Below are 22,180 nucleotides of genomic sequence, written 5' to 3'. Positions count from 1 at the left end.
TGAATGATGGCAACACCAACACAACACAAAATATTCCCTAAAGCTGACGGCGGCGTAGGCAACCACAATTACGGCTAACAAAATCTTTGGCAACAATCTCATCAGCTATCAAACAATCGTCAATTGATGCATCCAAAAGATAAGCACATGCACTTGCACAGTGGTTAAGAGCGGCAAAGAGAAATGTGCTAATTTTTATACCCACCACCGAAGGATGGCGATATATTAAATATGTCATTCCGTTTGCAAAACATCGAAATATCCATTTCCGACTCTGAAAAGTATATATATTCTTGATCGTTGTTATAATCTGTAACGATCTAGCCACGTCCGTCCGTCCGTCTGTCTGTCGATATCAGTCTGCAGGTTTTTAGAATGGAGATAATAAGCTGAAACTTTGCACAGATTCTATTTTTTCCATAGGCAGATTAAGTTCGAAGATAGGCTGTATCGGACTATATCTTGATATAGCCTCCAAATAGACCGATCTATGGAAAAAATGCCCATTAAAGCCACATTTATTATCCGATTTCGCTGAAATTTGGCACAGTGAGCTGTGTTAGGTCTTACAACATCCGTGTTCAATATGTCCTCTTTTGGTCTATATAGCTGCCATATACACCGATCACCCGATTTAAGATCTTGGGCCCATAAATCAGCTTTCGCTGAAATTAAGCATAGTGACCTAACCTAAGCTTTTGGACACCGGTGAGATATATGGTTCATATCGATCCATATTTGGATATAGATCCCATAAAGACTAATGTTCCGTTCTACCAACTGGATAGTAAATTGTATCTATTAGACCACTCGCCGTCCGTGCCGAGATTTGTGCCTTCTCCCCAAGGAGGTTTCACGATGCGGCATGCCATTAAAACTCGGTTATAAAAAGGAGGTCCATTTACATTGAGCTTTAACTTGAAGCGGACAGCACTTACTGATATTAATCCAGGTGATTCTGTAGCTGTCACTTAATATATTTGCGGTATGTAAAGTGTCCCCAATTGCAATTAAATTTTATGGTTTTATACATTATTTCATTTAACTAATCAATCACTTATCGTTTATTCCAAACAACCTCCCTTAATCAAATTGACAAAAAACGTAAATAAATAGTTTTATGAGTTGCTGCAATAAACTGGATTATAATATCCATATATGTTTGCAGAGGGGAGCACGAGTGAGAGATAACAAGTAAAAGCGTGCTAAGTTCGACCGGGCCGAATCTTATATACCCTCTACCATGGATCGCACTTGTCGAGTTCTAAGCGCGGTATCTCTTTTATACAAACATAGAATATTGAATAAGAACTGTTGTGTTATTGGGGCTATATCAAGTTATAGTCCGATTCGGACCATAAATGAATGATGAACATTGTAGAAGTCATTGTGTAATATTTTAGTTCATTCGGATAAGAATTGCGACTTGTAGGGGCTCAAGAAGCAAAATCAGGAGATAGGTTTATATGGGAGCTGTATCAAGCTATTGATCGATTCAAACCATATTGGACACGTATGTTTAAGGTCATGAGAGAAGCCGTTGTACAAAATTTTAGTTAAATCGGAAAAGAATTCGACCTCTAGAGGCTCAAGAAGTCAAGACCCAAGTTCGGTTTATATGGCAGCTATATCAAAACATGGACCAATTAAAACCATACTTAGCGTAGTTGTTGGAAGTGCTACCAAAACACTACGTGCAAAATTTCATTCCAATCGGATAAGAATTGCGCACTCTAGAGGTTCAAGAAGTCAAGACCCAAGATAGATTTATATGGCAGCTAAATCAAAACATAGACCGATTTAAGCCATACTTTGCGTAGTTTTAAGAAGTGCTAACACAACACCGCGTGCAAAATTTCAATAAAATCGGATAAAAATTGCGCCCTCTAGAGGCTCATGAAGTCAATACCCAAGATCCGTTTATATGGCAGCTATATCAAAACATTGACCGATTTTGCCTATTTACAATACCAACCGACCTACACTAATAAAAAGTATTTATCCAAAATTTCAAGCGGCTAGCTTTACTCCTTCGAAAGTTAGCGTGCTTTCGACAGACAGACTAACGGACGGACAGACGGACATGGCTAGATCGACTTAAAATGACATGACGATCAAGAATATATGTATATACTTTATGGGGTCTCAGGCGCATATTTCGAGGAATTACAAAGAAAATTATGAAATTAGTATACTCCCATCCTATGGTGGAGGGTATAAAAAATATATATAAATGATTTAAGAGAATTTAGAACAGTTTTTGCGATTTTTGAATGGTTGTAACTTGTGCGAGGATCTGAAAATGGAGCATTACCTATTTTATCGATCCAAAACTATATCTACCAAGTCTAATCACATTTTTAGTTGATTTGATATGTTTGGGCACATTCTTAATTGATATCTTCGCATCATTTTGAATCGATTTGACGAGGCGTATAGATCGATCTACATAATTCTTAATCGATTTTGATGCGAATCTGCACATTGCTTGATGTGCCTCCCATATAAATACATCTTCCGATTTGGGAACCTTAAGACATAAATATTGTCCAATTTGACATAATCATAGGAATTCTGATCTGCTTCACTATTACGAAATTTAGGGTGATTTCGACACACATACAGACGGACGGACAGGATCAGTTCCTCCAAAGATGTCATGGCGATTAAGAATACACAAAAATGTCGAGGTATTGCAAAGGAAAAGACGAAATAGGGGTGCACCTATGGCGTAGACATGAAAATTCAACCACATTTAGTGTGGGCCACACTCAAACCTCACTTTCGACAACAACATCTTATCGACTCTACTGTCGATATGCATATTTTAATACTGTTTTAAAATTGTTTACATTTCAGTTACGTATCCAATATTATGATAGTTTCAAGACCGCTCCCTTTTGAAGATAATGAACTTGAATGATTCAACGCCCCCACTATTTTGGTAGGTCACAAATTTGCAAAATTTTGTTTGTTTGTGTTTTGTCACAATTAAATTATAATGTTAACGACACAATATCAACAGCGACGCGAACGGCTTAAACGCATGGCAACAATTGCCAAGAAATTTCAATTCGAATTCACCACAAACAATGAGGACTATAAGACAATAAAACAACAACAACGAAACGGTTCTATTTATACAACAACAACAACTCGCAGAGACAAAAACAAATATTTTATTTATTTATATTTTTCTTTCTTTTTTTGCTTTTTGATTTTATTGTTTTTTTTTTTTTTTTTTTTTGTTTGATATTCTCTTTGCTTTAATTTACAAGTGTGGTTGTTTTCTTTTCATTATAACGATCGTCGCCCCGCGAACAACTATGAAAGAATCACAAACAAAAGCACAAAGCCATATGTAGTTGACAGTGGGGAACAATTTAATAGGGACATTGAGTTGCAATGAGGTTTACAACTCTTTGTCCCCACTCAATGTGTGAACGTTCATCCAGCACAATCAGTACATGTGTCGCAGAAGTTATGTCGCCCTATCTAAAACATTGTGAAAAATGGTACTTATACAGATTACACCATATATACTAACTTTAGTTCGGCCAGGCCATAACTTCCCATCATAGATCAGGTTAATCAAGTCCTCTGGTCGATTTCTTCCTACAGAAAAAAAAACTAATTGGACTAACGTCGTAATGTAATGAAGCTGATATAGATTTATACATAACTTGACACAAATTTAGAAGTTAAAGCAGAGCCCAAGATGAAACAAACAAAAAAATCCGCCATTTATTTTTCCAAGAAAATAAATCGGAAGATCGGACGATTTGGCTCATGGATGGCAAAACTAAAAATTTCAATCATATCGGTTAGAATTGCAACTTCCTTATCCTCAAGGATTCTAACCGGAAAATTGGTTTGTATGGGAGCTTTAAATGAATATTGGCCGATTTAAATTTTCAACCAGCCTAGGTCAGGTCAGGTTGAAAAGAGGGTGCAAATATTAATCAGCCCCATGCCACTATGGATTTATACTAATGGCCTGCAAATGCCAGCTTTTTATCCATTAATGCCATCTGTCGAAAATAAATGCATTGTTACGATAAGCGATCACAACGCAACATCATGCCATAGCAACTGAACGAAAAAAGGTTATCATATGCTGCAATGACGAAACGACCACGATGCCATTAAGTAATGTTGCACCAACACGGCATACCTGCAATGCATCTGACAGTAGTGTTAATTTTAAAAATATTTGAGAAAAGAACAAGTAAGAGCGTGCTTAGTTCGGCCTGCTAAAATATGGGAGCTATATCTGGTTATAGACCAATTAGAACGAACGTAATGTGCAAAATTTCAGCCAAATCGGATAAAAATTGCGCCTTCCAGGGGCTTCAGAAGTCAAATCGAGAGATCGGTTTATATGGAAGCAATATTAGGTTATGAACCTATGTGACACTATGGTTAAAATTCAGAACAGGACACTATGTACAAAATTTCAACCAAATTGAGGCTTCCAGGAGCTCAAGAAGTAAAATCGGTAAATCGGTTTGCATGGGAGCCTAAACCAAAACTGAACCGATATGGCCCATTTGCAATCCCCAACGACCTACATCAATATTAAGTATCGGCGCAAAATTTCAAAATTACGCGTTCGACCGCTATCGTGATTTCGACAGACTGACGGACATGGCTATTTCAAATCAGAATGGCGAGACGATCAAGAATATATATACGTAATGGTCCAGGTGTTATAAACGGAATGACTAGATTAGTAAGCCCCCATACTATGGTGGTGAGTATAAAAACCCAAAGTTATTGGTTTACCTGTTATATGATGGCGTCAAACAGATATTTGACAAAATGGGTGAATAAGGATTTTTATGATTTTCATAAACTCCACCATAGGATGGGGGTATACTAATTTTGTCATTCCGTTTGCAACAACTCGCAATAGAGGGTTGCCTTTTATATTTGGGGATTGAACAACCCTTGTGTTGCAATTTGCCAACTGACAGCTCTATCGTAAAGCTTAATATTGAGGCTATACATACTCAGAACGTTTTGACATGCGAACGCTATTTGTGTTGTTTTCAGTAACTTAAAAGATTCATCTCACCCAAATAATGGAATTAAATCGTGAACATTTTCGTGCGATTATTTTTTACAACTTTCGACGTGGTCTACCTCAACAATACTGCATCGATGAACTTAATTCAAATTTTGGCGGTGAAGCTCCATCAACGAACAGTGTTTGTCGATGGTATGGTGAATTCAACCGAGGTCATAGTTCACTCCAAGACGAACTTCATGAAGGTCGTCCAAAATCAGTTGTTGTTCCAAAAACCGTTGATGCTGTGCGCCAATTGATATTGCAAGATCGTCTGTGACCCATCGTGAGATTGAGACAACCTTAAGCATTAGTGGGACCAGCATACATTCACTATTGCATGAACATTTAACCGTCAAAAAATTTGTTCGCGTTGAATCCCACACAATGCTTCAATCGCTCAAAAAAAGACTCGTGTCGATTTGTCGAAAGAAATGCATTTTTGAGCACTCAAAACATCGATTTGATGAGTCATCCGCCGTATAGGACGGTAAGGTCATGAACAGTCTTGCAGTGTAAGAAAGCGATTAACGTCTTCTCTCAGGATGCCACAATCCGCATCGTTTGGGTGCCGGGTCATAGTAGAATAAGGGAGAATAAAACAGCAGACGATTTGGCGGTGAATGCCAGAAGACTGCCGTTAATAAACTTGGTAAACCCGAAGCCTTTCGGGTCGACGCAGTCCAAGTTAAGGACGTGGTCGACGAAAGCTGTGGAATAGCAAAAATAACTGTAGGACGGCGAAACCCCTATGGGGATATGAGAAGACTAGGCTATTACTAAATGGAAAAGGAGGTCAGTATAGCTTTCGGTATCATAACAGGATACATAGGACTACGAGCTCACTTATGCAAAATCGGTGCGGCAAATGATAGCATATGTAGGGCATGTGGGAAAGTTGATAAGACGTTGGCGCATTTCCAATATCATTGCGCTGCTTTCGCTAACAAATACCGGTACTTAGGTGTGGACACAATACCAGACATGAACCAACTTAGGGGCGTGGTATGAAAAACAATTAAGGATTTTGTAAGTAGCACGGAATTCTTAACTTGGATTTTAGTTTTTGACGAAACTTTTTAGTATTTAGAGCGCACAACGATCCGATTTCTGGCTCAGGTGTATGTCCATAGTGGCATGGGGCAGATTAATATCCGCACCCTCTTTTCAATTTAACCTAACCTAACTTTTTTCCACCTGAAAACAGCAAAAAAAAATGTTTGCAGCATCGGAAATTTTGTTGAACAGCAGTAATTTTTTGCTAAAACAAAAATCATTATTTGGTCAAAAGTTGAAAATAGCCTAAAAATTTCATAAATACAAAAAAATTGCGGATTACATCTGATTATTTAATTTCATTAAATTTTCTACAACTTGATCATTTTTTAACGATTTTATATTATCGTTATGATAAGATTTTTCAATTACAAATGCCGCAATTGCCGTTTATAAGTTTATTTAAAATTAGCAAATTAGTTGTAATTAGCAAAATTTTTTTCGGAGGGTATGGCCTGCCTCCTAGAATGCCAAATTTTTAACTGGTCTGCTATTTTGAGAGGTTTACGAGAGTCGAGAGAGGTTTTTATGCTCAGATGTACGACCTCCAGAGATTTAGTGGATTTTTATACCTTACACCACCACTGTGGTACAGGGTATTATAACTTTGTGCATTTGTTCGCAACGCTAAGAAGGAGAAGAGCTAGACCTACTGATAAGTATACCGATCGGCTTAGAATCACGTCCTGATTCGATTTAGCTATGTCCGTCTGTCTGTCCATGTATTCTTGTGATCAAGGTGTAGGTCGTATTTGTTTTCTGATTGTGATGAAATTTTGCACAAGTCTCTTTTTTGGTCCAAGGACGAACGCTAGAATGACCAGATTTAAATATAGCTCCCATATATGTCTTTCATCCAATATAGGGCTGAAGTAGCCACAAATTTTACAGGGTTCTATACAATATTTCAATAGGGATTCGAAATTAAAGTCTGGCTAGCCTTTACCTATATTGTCCCAATCGGTAAACATGTCCGTTTAGGTGGGTTTTGGATAGGGCGTCCCCCACGGTTATTTGGCGCTAAAGTTTTGTACCAATCTTGTGTGAGAGAGTCTATTCGGAAGAAACAAACAAAGCGCAACACTTTTATTCTTATACAATAGTAACTGTGTTTATATCTTGGCAGAGAATGTAGCTAAAAAGACTAATTTTTACTTCTTTTTTCATTGGATGAAATTAAGTCTGCCGTCAGTAAGAATTGCAAAGTTCGCGATCGTGTGAGAATATAAACTCCAATTTTACTTTAAGTGAAAAAATTTAAGTATTTACAATACCACAAACAAAAATCTTGCACCAAACAGCGCCAGGCTGGAGACAACAAGAATTTCTACAGCGCATAGATTGTTTGATAATATGTTGAACCATATTCATCACAAATTCTTGCAATTTTATCCTAAACAAAGTCCCAACGTTTTTCATAAAACAAAATTTACTTGTCGAAAAGTCCACTTATTTCTAATGAATTATTTGAGGGTGGCTGTCTGCTGTCTATATGTAATAAAATTGGTTTTCCCAAGAAATGTTACCCAAAAATAAATTGAACAATTATTGACAAATCTTTCATGGAATAACCAATACTTTCAAGGTATGGCCACAGACCATATTTTAATTTGAAAATTTCAGATTCGCTTGTAAAAATGTTTGAAACATGAGCAAATTAAGTTTTCTAACTAAAAACATCCGCTTTCTTCCTCGCCACTTTTCAAAAAATTTGAAAAATCCAACCAATATTTTAATTGAAAAGGATTACAGATCCAAATAAAACAAGTAAAAGCGTGCTAAGTTCGGCCGGGCCGAATCTTATATACCCTCCACCATGGATCGAATTTGTCGAGTTCTTTTCCCGGCATCTCTTCTTAGGCAAAAAAGGATATAAGAAAAGAGTTGCTCTGCTATTAAAACGATATCAAGATATGGTCCGGTAAAATGTCAGCCAATTCGTATAAGAATTGCGCCCATTGGGGCTCACGAAATAAAATAGAGAGAACGATATATATGGGATCTGTATCGGGCTATAGACCGATTCAGACCATAATAAACACGTTTGTTGATGGTCATGAGAGGATCCGTCGTACAAAATTTCAGGCATATCGGATAATAATTGCGACCTCTAGGGGTCAAGAAGTCAAGGTCCCAGATCGGTTTATATGGCAGCTATATCAGGTTATGGACCGATTTCAACCATACTTGGCACAGTTGTTGAATATCATAACGAAATACTTCGTGCAAAAATTCATTCAAATCGGATAAGAATTGTGCCCTCTAGAGGCTCAAGAAGTCAAGACCCAAGATCGGTTTATATGGCAGCTATATCAGGTTATGAACCGATTTGAACTATACTTGGCACAGTTGTTGGATATCATAACAAAACACGTCGTGCAAAATTCCATTCCATTCGGATAAGAATTGCGCACTCTAGAGGCTCAAGAAGTCAAGACCCAAGATCGGTTTATATGGCAGCTATATCAGGTTATTAACCGATTTGAACCATACTTGGCACAGTTGTTGGATATCATAACAAAACACGTCGTGCAAAATTTCATTCTGATCGGATAAGAATTGCGCACGCTAGAGGCTCAAGAAGTCAAGACCCAAGATCGGTTTATATGGCAGCTATATCAGGTTATGAACCGATTTGAACTATACTTGGCACAGTTGTTGGATATCATAACAAAACACGTCGTGCAAAATTCCATTCCATTCGGATAAGAATTGCGCACTCTAGAGGCTCAAGAAGTCAAGACCCAAGATCGGTTTATATGGCAGCTATATCAAAACATGGACCGATATGGCCCATTTACAATACCAACCGACCTACACTAATAAGAAGTATTTGTGCAAAATTTCAAGCGGCTAGCTTTACTCCTTCGGAAGTTAGCGTGCTTTCGACAGACAGACGGACGGACGGACGGACGGACGGACGGACGGACGGACGGACGGACGGACGGACGGACGGACGGACGGACGGACGGACGGACGGACGGACGGACGGACGGACGGACGGACAGACGGACGGACGGACGGACGGACAGACGGACGGACGGACGGACGGACAGACGGACGGACGGACGGACAGACGGACGGACATGGCTAGATCGACATAAAATTTCACGACGATCAAGAATATATATACTTTATGGGGTCTCAGACGAATATTTCGAGTAGTTACAAACAGAATGACGAAATTAGTATACCCCCCATCTTATGGTGGAGGGTATAAAAATGATTTAATCAATTAAATACATTTTCTAATATTATTAATAAAAAAATTATCTGTTAAATTTGTTATAGCAAAATACTTGCATTTTTAAAACAACAAGCTAACTGCTTAAAAATCTGATTTTGCTTTCTACCGCATATTTTGTTTAAACAAAATGAACGGTTGTTCAACCCTCCAACATAGAATGGAAGTATACAAATGTCGTCATTCCGTTTGAATGACGAAATTTGAAATATTGATCTGAGACTCAACAAAGTATATATATTCTTGATCAGCTTGCCATTCCAAGTGATATACCCATGTCCGTCTGTCTATTTGTCTGTCGAAAGCACGCATCCCGTCGAAGGAGTAAAGCTAGACCATTGCAATTTCGCACAAATACTTCCTATTAGTGTAGGTCGGTTGGGTTTGCAAATGGGCCACATCGGTACATGATTTGATATAGCTGCCATATAAATCGATCTCAGATATTGACTTATTGAGCCTCTAGAGGGTGCAATTCTTATCCGATTTGTCTGACATTTTCAACAAGATGCTACGTTTGGCTTCCAACAACTGTGCCAAGTATGGTTCAAATGGATTCATAACCTGTTGTAGCTGCTATACAAACTGATCTTCAAATTTGACGTCTTGAGCCTCAAGAACGCTCAATTGCCAACGGATTTGACTGAAATTGTACACATTAAGTTTTTCAGGAGCTTCCAACATCCGTTCCAAGTATGGATCAAAATGGTTTATAACTTGTATAGCTCCCATATAAACCAATCGTCGATTTGACTTCATCATCCTCTAGGGGGCGCAATTGTTTGGATGGATTTTTAAATGTGGTATTTTTACGACTTCTATCTGTAAATGTAGATATGTCTCCTAAATTTGAAGAAGTCACTCAAAAACGTGTCAAATGCAATCCATGGTAGAGGGTATACACATGCAAAAATATAAAGCGTTTGGGATATTTTTAGGACAAACGAAATACTTTTATCAAAAAGTTTTTTTCTTTTATTGTAATCGTGTAACGTTTCTTTTCAACTAATCAAACGTTAGCCATAAACGAAGCATTTTTATACCCTCCACCATAAGATGGGGGGTATACTAATTTCGTCATTCTGTTTGTAACTACTCGAAATATTCGTCTGAGACCCCATAAAGTATATATATTCTTGATCGTCGTGAAATTTTATGTCGATCTAGCCATGTCCGTCCGTCTGTCCGTCCGTCCGTCCGTCCGTCTGTCTGTCGAAAGCACGCTAACTTCCGAAGGAGTAAAGCTAGCCGCTTGAAATTTTGCACAAATACTTCTTATTAGTGTAGGTCGGTTGGTATTGTAAATGGGCCATATCGGTCCATGTTTTGATATAGCTGCCATATAAACCGATCTTGGGTCTTGACTTCTTGAGCCTCTAGAGTGCGCAATTCTTATCCGAATGGAATGGAATTTTGCACGACGTGTTTTGTTATGATATCCAACAACTGTGCCAAGTATAGTTCAAATCGGTTCATAACCTGATATAGCTGCCATATAAACCGATCTTGGGTCTTGACTTCTTGAGCCTCTAGCGTGCGCAATTCTTATCCGATCAGAATGAAATTTTGCACGACGTGTTTTGTTATGATATCCAACAACTGTGCCAAGTATGGTTCAAATCGGTTAATAACCTGATATAGCTGCCATATAAACCGATCTTGGGTCTTGACTTCTTGAGCCTCTAGAGTGCGCAATTCTTATCCGAATGGAATGGAATTTTGCACGACGTGTTTTGTTATGATATCCAACAACTGTGCCAAGTATAGTTCAAATCGGTTCATAACCTGATATAGCTGCCATATAAACCGATCTTGGGTCTTGACTTCTTGAGCCTCTAGAGGGCACAATTCTTATCCGATTTGAATGAATTTTTGCACGAAGTATTTCGTTATGATATTCAACAACTGTGCCAAGTATGGTTGAAATCGGTCCATAACCTGATATAGCTGCCATATAAACCAATCTGGGACCTTGACTTCTTGACCCCTAGAGGTCGCAATTATTATCCGATATGCCTGAAATTTTGTACGACGGATCCTCTCATGACCATCAACAAACGTGTTTATTATGGTCTGAATCGGTCTATAGCCCGATACAGATCCCATATATATCGTTCTCTCTATTTTATTTCGTGAGCCCCAATGGGCGCAATTCTTATACGAATTGGCTGACATTTTACCGGACCATATCTTGATATCGTTTTAATAGCAGAGCAACTCTTTTCTTATATCCTTTTTTGCCTAAGAAGAGATGCCGGGAAAAGAACTCGACAAATTCGATCCATGGTGGAGGGTATATAAGATTCGGCCCGGCCGAACTTAGCACGCTTTTACTTGTTAATTATAACTAACTTTGTTCAATTGCAAACACTTTGCTTGCGGCTTTTGATGTAAAACCAAAAACTCTTTGATTGCAAAAATATTTCGTTAGCCGCAAATGGTTATTCGTTTGCCGGAAAAATATTTATTCCCTTGTGTCTATTCCACTAGAGAGTGTGAGTGAGTTTTTGAGCGTATAGACCAGTGATGGGCAAAAATTCTCCCTATATTGCACACTTCTGCGTACGTACACAAGAAAATAATCCCAAGGAAAACCCTTCGGCTTGCACATAATTGCAATTTTGTGTTCGTCACTGGTATAGACACATTAGCACAAACTATTTTTTTTCTTTTTTGTTTTGACTGAGCAAAAGGTCAGTATATTGCCCAGCTCGGTTGAGTACGCGTGATACGTTGGAAAGTGACAATTTTTAAAGGTTCGGCTTAGGAACAAAAATGCTGCCAATGCCAAAAATCATTAGAGAAATGGACACATGACAGCTATATACAAGAAAACACGACAAGAATTTTTAAGGCACATACATACGATAAAGAAATGCCCATCTCAAAGTAGGTATTTAAATGTCGGAAAACAACCATCCCAAAGTAGGTATTTAAATGTCGGAAAACAACAACTGCAAAAAAAGGGCCTTCAATATAATCGTGTATCAAATTGTCTTGTGAAATAGTCACCTGAGATCTGCATATAAGTGGTAACATTTGAGTTTGAATTAGGTTTCAACATTTAATTGAACTTGGCATCCTTTTCAATTACATTCACATTTTATTAAGAAGAAAAAATTGTATACATATACATAAGAATGGCGTTAAATTATATCATAAGTAAAGAAAAATTATTTGAAATCCCGAATAACATGTTCTATACATCAAGAATTGAAGGTATTGTCGGAGTAAATATTAATATTTGTCGTAAATTCTTACAAGAATTTATTGCAAAAACATGTCCTTTAATCGTAAACAAAATTCAACGTTTTCTTCGAAAACAAGTTTACTTGGCGAAAATTTCCTTTATGGGAAACGAATTTTTTTTGCGTGTACAATTCGGCCAGTCCGAACTTAACGAGCTTTTAAGGCCTAGTTATTCTCTCGCAAACATTCCGTAAATGTAGGAAAACGTGTCAGCTGCTTTGTTTTGCTTTATGAAAACAAGTCGAACGCCTGTCGACCGTTACTTGAAAGTAGAATTCTTTAAAAACAAAATTTTACGTTCTGTTTTTGTGTCAGCTGACCTGCTGTGAAAGTAAATAAATTAGTGGGATATATGTGATAACAAGAAATTACACGAAAAGAGTAGGGGGTTAACGCCAATAGTGCGCTGTCGTATCCGCTAATACATGTAAGCATTATGTCGTGAAACTGGGTCTATTCAGGGATTCCTCACACTCCGCATCGCACTTCGACCTCACTGTACTAGAGCCCACGGCCTTGAGGGCCACCATACACACATACTGATTTCGACCCGACACGGGATGATTATAAGTACCACATCAGTTGAAACTCTGAGCTCCAATTTGTTGGAGAATCTTAGCTGAGAGCTACCAGGCGAGTCCACACGTTGCGATTAGTGAAAGGCTTCGTATACGGAGTAGCTGCAATTGCAGTCGCTGATAATCTCTCCGTGAGAGGCCGGGCGACAACGGCTCTTGTTTAAGTACTGAGTGCCTGTGACACTCGATGTGACAAGGCGATCTGCCCGCGGCGATAGGTGACCTGAACGAGCTTGACGAGAATCGCTACCTCTACATACAAAAGTGGCTTCAACATCAGCGACAACAACTGATTTTGAAAACTGTAAATCCCTTTCCAGAATTTATAATGCGTCTATCGTTATGGCACATAGCTCTCCCTGAAATGTTGTGTGTGTCGTAGTATAGCCTCAATCCAGTCCCTGTCTCCTGAAACCCTCCTCAGTCTGCCCACAGCATCCATAGTGTCCAGAAGAGAAACTTGGCTGTATTCTTCGCCTGAGCCGCACGGGGAGGCTCAGGGCGGTTATTGTCGAACCATCTCCTAGTTGTTAAAAAACTTCTCGATATTCGAGAAGGCCTCCATGGTGTACTCCTTCATTTGGAGAGACGTCTCAACTTCTCGCATCACTGTGTGAAGGGCTGTCTTCTCCGACCTGCCTTGAGTTATACCTGAAGTTCTTCGACGTCAGACCCTCTCTCACCTTCAAGTCTTTTTTTGTTTGAAATGTCAAATGCTACGTTCTGTAATAAGCATAATTGCCGCTTTACATTTACGATACATTTGTTTTACAGGCCTTTACTTGTTTTTTTACAAACTTTTTACTCTATTGAATAACAACAAATGTGGTTGAATGCATCGTTTCTGTTTCTACACTTACGCATAAATCAACATACAATAGTATTTAATATTTAATAATAGTTTTAATGAGTTTTTTCCCTCTATAAATTTTACCTAAATTACATTTTCGCCACCCGGCGTTTGTAACAAAGTTTCACATTCTTGCAATGTTTATTTATGCATTTAGTTCTTGTTTTTACCAAAGGCTTGAATGTGTTTAAGAATAATTCCACCTTATGTTATATAATTAAATTAGAACTACTTTCTTAAACACATATGCAAATGAACTTTGTGACTATCCCGTAGATTCATTCCACAGGCTTTTTTTTGCCAATTCGTATTACTAACTCCCTGTGAAAACCACACATTTGCTTGCGAATGTTTTTCCAAGATTGTAACACTTTCCTAAATTTGCTGCAGAAGCACGTTTTCAAATGCTGTATTTGATCATTGAATAGGTTTTGGGCACAGCAGCGTTAAAAAAATTAAAACATTTTTCAACGAAATTAATTTTAAATAAATCTTTACACCTCAAAAAGTAATGCCTCAAAGTTGGAATGCTGCCATCGTAACGATAAATTAAACATTTAATTAATTTATTTCAATCAAGCACACTATTATTAAAACTTGGGAGTTCTAAAATTCTAAAGACGATCAAAAACATGTCCTATTCATTTAAATAATTGTCTAGTCTTTCCCATAGGAACACACTTTATTAAGTTTGCGTATACACTGCTGCTCACTTGAATAACACCACCTGCTATATTGCACTAAATGGTCAATTATTCGAAGGTGGTTCCACCTACCACCTACACTTAAAAAATTTTAACCTCAGCCCTAGTTAAAATTAACTAACTATGGGAAATATTGAACTTCCTATGGCGCCAAGGACTTATGTGCTCGCTAAGAGTTCTGTAATTTCATAAGTTGCGAAATTGTTTTTACGACCTATTAGTTCACTTTTTACTTCCTACTAGTAAAATATGGACTAATGAGCGTTGAAACTGAAAGGTAAAACTATTAAAAAAATCGCTATTTCCGAACTCTTCGAAGCATCTGATTGAAGATTGGCGGACACATCTTAATTACATAACCCAGTTCCGCCTGTCTCCTCCCACCCCCCACGCTATCAATTGCTCAGCTGTTTTGAAGAAGACAAATTTAATATGGAACATATCAAATATAAATTAAACAAGTAAAAGCGTGCTAAGTTCGGCCGGGCCGAATCTTTTATACCCTCCACCATGGATCGCATTTGTCGAGTTCTTTTCCCGGCATCTCTTCTTAGGCAAAAAATGAAATAAGAAAAGATTTGCTCTGCTATAAGAGCGATATCAAGATATGGTCCGGTTTGGACCGCAATTCAATTATATGTTGGAGACCTGTGTAAAATGTCAGCCAATTCGAATAAGAATTGCGCCCTTTGGGGGCTCAAGAAGTAAAATAGGGAGATCAATTTATATGGGAGCTGTATCGGGCTATATACCGATTCAGACCATAATAAACACGTATGTTAATGGTCATGAGAGGATCTGTCGTACAAAATTTCAGGCAAATCGGATAATAATTGCGACCTCTAGAGGCTCAAGAAGTCAAGATCCTAGATCGGTTTTTATGGCAGCTATATCAGGTTATGAATCGATTTGAACCTTATTTGACACAGTTGTTGAAAGTAACAATAAAATACGTCATGCAAAATTACAGCCAAATCGGATAGGAATTGCGCCCTCTAGAAGCTCAAGAAGTCAAGTCCCCAGATCTGTTTATATGGCAGCTATATCAGGTTATGAACCGATTTGAACCATACATGGCACAGTTGTTGGATATCATAACAAAACACGTCGTGCAAAATATCATTCCAATCGGATAAGAATTGCGCACTCTAGAGGCTCAAGAAGTCAAGACCCAAGATCGGTTTATATGGCAGCTATATCAAAACATGGACCGATATGGCCCATTTACAATACCAACCGACCTACACTAATAAGAAGTATTTGTGCAAAATTTCAAGCGGCTAGCTTTACTCCTTCGGAATATCAAGAATATATATACTTTTTGGGGTCTCAGACGAATATTTCGAGTAGTTACAGATCGGTTTATATGGGAGCTATATATAATTCTGAACCGATATGGTCCCCAACGACCTACATCAATATTAAGTATATGTGCAAAATTTCAAGCGGTTAGCTTTACGGTTCGATCTCTATCGTGATTTTGACAGAGGAAGGACGAATATGGCTACATCGACTCAGAACATCCAGACGATCAAGAATACATATACTTTATGGGCTCTTAGGCGATTATTTCGAGATGTTACAAATGGAATGACTGGATTAATATACCACCATCCTATGGTGATAGGTATAAAAAGGGTGTGGTTTTTAATCCGCACAGAAAAAAATAACTCTTACAAAAATCAACTACCAAATTTCTATGTGAAACTTTAAATTTTCAACAAATTTAAGCATTGAATCGAAGACATTATTTGTCGAAGTACGTAAGTAAGTCTCTCAGTAAGTAAGTCTCTACGTAAGTAAGTCTCTACAGAAATCGGGTGAGAAATGGGCAAAATGTAAATAATTACATTTTGTTCCACGTGCAAAAATTTTGGATATGGAACGAAATTCACGATTTTCTTTTTTGAAAAGTGGGTATGGAACATACATCTGAAAATCTCAGAAACTAAGAGAGATGCTTCAAAATTTATTGAAAATTCTGAAAGTTCGTACCATAAAACCCTGCAAAGTGATCCTAACTCAAAAAGTCGAAAATGGCGTATGGAACCAGATAGCATTAGGCCGACTATCTGATTCGTCACACTTGAATGGATGAAAATAAAAAAAAAATTAAATTTGGCTTTGAACATTCCATTAAAGAACAGTAGATTATATGTTTCATAACAAAACACTTTGTTCAAAATTTCAGTCAAATTCGATAATTATTGTTCCTTCTATGTTTTTAAGGTCGGTTTATATAGGAGCAATATGAGCTTATAGACCGATTAGGATCACCATAGAGTTTGAAAGGTATAACAAATCACTTCGTGTACAATTTCAGCCAAATCGAATGATTATGGAGCCCTTTGGGGGCTAACAAAGTCAGACCAATTTATTCGAAAAATATACATATCAAGTTATAGACCTGTTTACACCATACTTGGCATGCATTTTGGAAGCCATAACACAAGTCATTGTTCAAAATTTCATTTCAATTGGTTACGAATTACTCCTCTAAAGGCTCAATAGGAGATCGGTTTTATTGAGGCCATTAATTTCATACCCGATTTCGGTTATCGGACAATCGAATTCGCCGTCTTTGGTTTGAATAAGTAAAATATGCAGATCATTCATATGGGGCAACATCGAAAGAGAGAATTTATACACTGCAAAAATGTTTGCCCTAAAATTAAAGATTCGAGCCAACGATAACGAACTGAATTAAAAGATGCCAAATTTTCCAAATTTTTAAGGAAACAATTCCTTTGGTGGAAGATTTTTACTTGATATTAAAGAATTTTGTAGATCACCGCAGTACAGAGGTTAGCATGTCTGTCTATGACACTGAACGCCTGGGTTCAATTCCTGGTGAGGACATTGGAAAACATTTTCAGGGGTAGTTTTCCTCTCCTAATGCTGTCGATATTTGTGAGGTACTTTGCCAAGTTAAAACTTCATCCGAACTGCGCCATCTCCTACCCCTTATCACTGAGCTTAAACTTAAATCTGACAGCACTCATTGATATGTGTTAAGTTTGCTCCAGTCCCTTAATGCAATGTTCCTGGGCAATTTTAGATTTTTTTTTAAGAATTTTTAGCTAATTTAATATCCTTTACTATGCGTCTTATTATGAAAGCCCTCTGTCTGTATAGCACACCTTGAATTTATGCTAGAACCAGTGTTGCCACTCAAGCAAATTATTTCCTAAAAAAATTTAAGAAAAACCCTACCAAACCCGACCAAAACCTACAATATGTTCTAAAAGCCAAAAATGCGACGTATGATTTTATACCCCCTACCATAGCGTTGGTCATTTTGTCATTCCATTTGCTTTACTTTAATTGGCTGTGACATAACGTTTGTCCCATAAGCCGAACTCAGAATATCCTTCCAAGCTCCTCGATCTTCTGCGCTCCTTCTATAATCTATGAACCAAGTTTCGATGTGTCTCCCAATACTTGATCTTTCCATCGGGCTTTTGGTCGTCCCGGTTTGTGTGTACCACCGTGTTTGCCTCCCATTTGCAACACATTAAATTTTCCGTTTTCAATCCTACAAAGTATACATACAGCGGTCAAAAAAAGTATTCATCATTCAATGTTTTTTTTTTAATAAGTCTACAAAAGACAATTGGAATAAAAACATATTAAACTAATGATGCAGTAGTGCTTGTGTGATATATATGTACACAATTTCATTGTTTTTAAAGAAAAAAATAGTATTTATTGGAACAAAAAGGGCCATTTTACAGCTGAACACAAAAAATTAAACAAAAAAAGTATTCATCATTGCAAAAAAACAAAAAAATAAATAACATAATTTAAAAAAATTAATACTTTGTTATTCGACCACCGCGTCTTATAACTTCTTTTAAACGGTTTGACATCGATTGGACTAATTTAGCGGTTATATTTTGGTCTATATTAGTCCATTCCTCCATTATCACCTGTTGCATTTGACTCTTGCTCGAAAAATTACGCGTTCTCAATTTGCGTTCGAGATGTTCCCAAAGATGTTCAATTGGGTTCAAGTCGGGACTTTGAGGAGGAGTTTTAATGACTTTGGGGCAGTTATACAGCATCCACATCTTGGTATTTAAAGCAGAATGTTTGGGGTCATTATCTTGATAATATTGAAAGTTATTACCAAGCCCAAGTTTTACAGCACTATCTTTTAAATTCCTCTTTAAAATGTCAATGTAATACTTATGATCCATTACTCCATTAATAATTTCAAGATTTCCCGCTCCTGAAGCCGCCATACACCCCCAAACCATTAAACCACCTCCACCATGTTTTACAGTAGCAACTGTGTTTCGTTCTTCAAGCTCTGTATTTGGTTTTCTGTACACTATGACCTTTCCATCGCACCCAAAAAGATTAAACTTGCTCTCGTCTGCAAAAATGACTGTTTTTCCAAAATGATTCGGGCTGTTTTACATACATTTTTGCGAAGTTTAGCCTTTTCACTCGGTTTATTTTATTTATAAAGGGCTTCTTACGTGCAGTTCTTCCTCTGTAACTATGCCTTTTGAGTGTATTTCGAATTGTTTGTGTAGTAAATTCCTTCCCTAAATATTCCATAGTGTTTTTACGAAGAATGGTCGCATTTGTCTTCGGAGTTTTCTGAACTTGCCGCACTAGCCAACGCACATCTCCAACTGAAAGTGCTTTTGGTCGACCAGATCTTGGTTTATTGTCAACAGTTTTCGTTTCTGTCCACTTTCTGATGATGGATTGTATAGTAGATCGTGGTCTATTTAATATTTCACTGATAGTTTTTTGAGTTAAACCATTCCTGTGGTGTTTTATAATCAAAACTTTTACCTCATCAGAAACCTCGTTTTGCTTACGACCCATTTTGACAAAAACTATATTTTCAATGAAATTAAATATTTGCTGTCAAGGGCAAAGCCTCCTTTACTAAATAAAACAGAAAAGGGGGATTCCCAAATAATATTTGAATTTGACTTTGATGATAGCACATCAATGATGAATACTTTTTTTGTTCTGTTTTTGGTGTTATTATATAAAATTGCATTTTTTGCGCTAATTAAATTTATTTTAAAACATATTACGAAAAATAAACTATTGCATAAAACTGCATTATTTGTTTACTTTAAATTTTCTTCAATTACCCAAAATAAGTGAATTTATTATCAATTTTGCTAATGATGAATACTTTTTTTGACCGCTGTACTATATAGTCATAATATTCATATTCGTGATTTAGCCGCGTCCGCCCGTCTGTCTGTCTGTTAAAATCGCCTACAGTCGATAATTCAAAGATGACCTATATCTGGATATAACCATCTTAATACCGATCTCCTGAGTTTTGAGGTCACAAAAATCATATTTTTGCCTCGATTTCAATTAACAACCGTGCGTGATTCGGATAGACCAAAATGAGCCCATAAATGCGCATTTATTCACTACCCATTTCTGCCGTAACAGTGAACTGCATGGACCCCTCAACATCTGTGTATGAATTTTCCGCATTTCTTAACAAGAAATTACAAAATTTGGAAGAGATCTTTTGATACTTGTGCCAGTTGCAGTCATTACCAGAACTTACGAATTTCTTTCCCTGAAATATGAAACAGTGAACTCCTTACAACGGTATTGAATTATCTCAGGCGATTTTTCAGGTATTTATATGTTGGAAAAACCTACCAAAAATTGAGGTTAGCCTACCAAACTACCAAGAGAGTAAAAACTTACCAATTTGGAAAGGAACCTATCAAAAACGTCAACACTGGCTAGAACCTTAATTTGAAACAAAGGACAATTCTCACCAGTAACGGAATAGGTTATGAAACCACCTCTTCAGATAATACTATTCAATTTCATAGCAGACTCAAAAATAATATTTAACTTAAACCTTAACTGTTCAGCTGATATCCTTAGTAGTCCAAGCTTCTATTCTCATTATGTACTAACTTTACTTTTGCTATTAGCTCAATATTTATAATTAAATAAATAAATAAAGTGATGCAACCATGGTGGTAAAATCAAATTACCCTCATCTTTTGGTAGTAGATATAAAAAATAGAAAAAACTAAAGTTTACTGAATATTATCCTAATTTTTTTGTTGTTCAAACCGGGCTGCTCAATAAAGTTATTTTCGTATGAATTAAATAAAACTAATTCATTTAATTTTTTCCTATTTTTTCTTTCACTCTAGTCAATATTAATTAAGGAGATAGTCAATTTGCAGAATTAGCTATCAACACTGACATATTTAGCTGGTTGCGCGGCATAGCGCTTTTCTTCAATTTGAAATCCATTAACATATTATTGGCTACCAATAATGGCATGTTTTTATGGTAAGTACATATTACAAAAATCCCCAGTGTATTGTGATTATTATGTAAATACGTATGTTCATACATATGTATGTATGCTGTCTTGTAGTGTAGCTTGGGTGGTGAGTATGATTACATACCGTCATAAGTGTACAACAGCAACAACTACGGCGCAATAATAGAGCAACACGTTCGACTTCTGCTTGTTTTAATCGAATCTTAATCCAGTTTGTCGTTATGTTCTTCTTATTATCTTTGTCGTATTTTTTGTTATTATTATTTTCGCTTTTTATAAGTTTTTGTTAGTTTTAATTTTTATTTATTTATTTTTTTTTTCTTTTTTTCAAAAATAAACATTTGTGTGTTTGCCTTTGTTGTGCTGATAACAAACCACAACACTATGAAATAAACGTGCGTATTGCCGTCTGGCGATGCGTGGTGGCGATGATGAATGCGGTAGTAGGACGTAGTAGTGTTGGTGTATCTATTCTCAAGCATCTATTGATACGATACACGCCGTAGATACATTTACTACATAATTCGTGAATTCTGCCACAAGGCGGATCGATTGACAAATATGTTGGAGTCAGACGGGGGGAGATACAAGCAACTTTGGCGCGAGCCCCACCAAACAACCACCTATCTCACACACACACACGCGGCGCAACACAACACACGAGCAACGGCGATGCAAAGCGAATAGCCAAACAGCCAACCGACTTGTTTGATTCCTCACGCACAACTAAAAGTTCACACGACTAGCAGCCCGGCAGCAAGTCAATTCGCCAGCGCTGTTCACTCATGTCTGCTCTTATTTACTATTTGCTATGAATGAGGTGGCCATATGGTTTTATGACAAGAAATTTGCTGAAATATATTTAGACATATATTTTCAAACTAAGTTAAGAACAGAATGTTTTTGAAATGGAAACAATAACCTTTCATGCTAATTAAAAGACACTAACTGGCCTGGCCAAAGGCCGTTAAATTTGGAATTCGAGGCATTTTTATTTAAATTAAGTAAAAAGACATTAGGTTCGGACGGGCCGAACTTTGGATACCCATCACCTCGGGTATATATATTAACCTTTCGTTATAATACGGTGAAAATGCATCATTTATGATAGCAACTATATATATAAA

The 22,180-nt window shown here is 37.1% G+C and overlaps 1 protein-coding gene across 3 annotated transcripts in view; it reads right to left on the bottom strand.

Moving 5' to 3' along the window:
- Window positions 1-21,790, bottom strand: part of LOC106096083 (uncharacterized) — a 117,644-nt gene extending 95,854 nt beyond the window's left edge. For all 3 annotated transcript variants that reach the window (XM_059362660.1, XM_059362663.1, XM_059362661.1), the window contains exon 1: window positions 21,178-21,790. The gene's annotated coding sequence lies outside the window, so the exon portion shown is untranslated. The remainder of the gene's footprint in view (window positions 1-21,177) is intronic.
- Between the last annotated feature and the right edge of the window lie 390 nt (window positions 21,791-22,180).

The sequence above is a fragment of the Stomoxys calcitrans genome, chromosome 2 (assembly GCF_963082655.1).
Source record: "Stomoxys calcitrans chromosome 2, idStoCalc2.1, whole genome shotgun sequence".
NCBI classification, from domain to species: domain Eukaryota; kingdom Metazoa; phylum Arthropoda; class Insecta; order Diptera; family Muscidae; genus Stomoxys; species Stomoxys calcitrans.
Note: the sequence above shows the minus strand (reverse complement) of the source record. Positions and strands in the feature narration are given on the sequence as shown.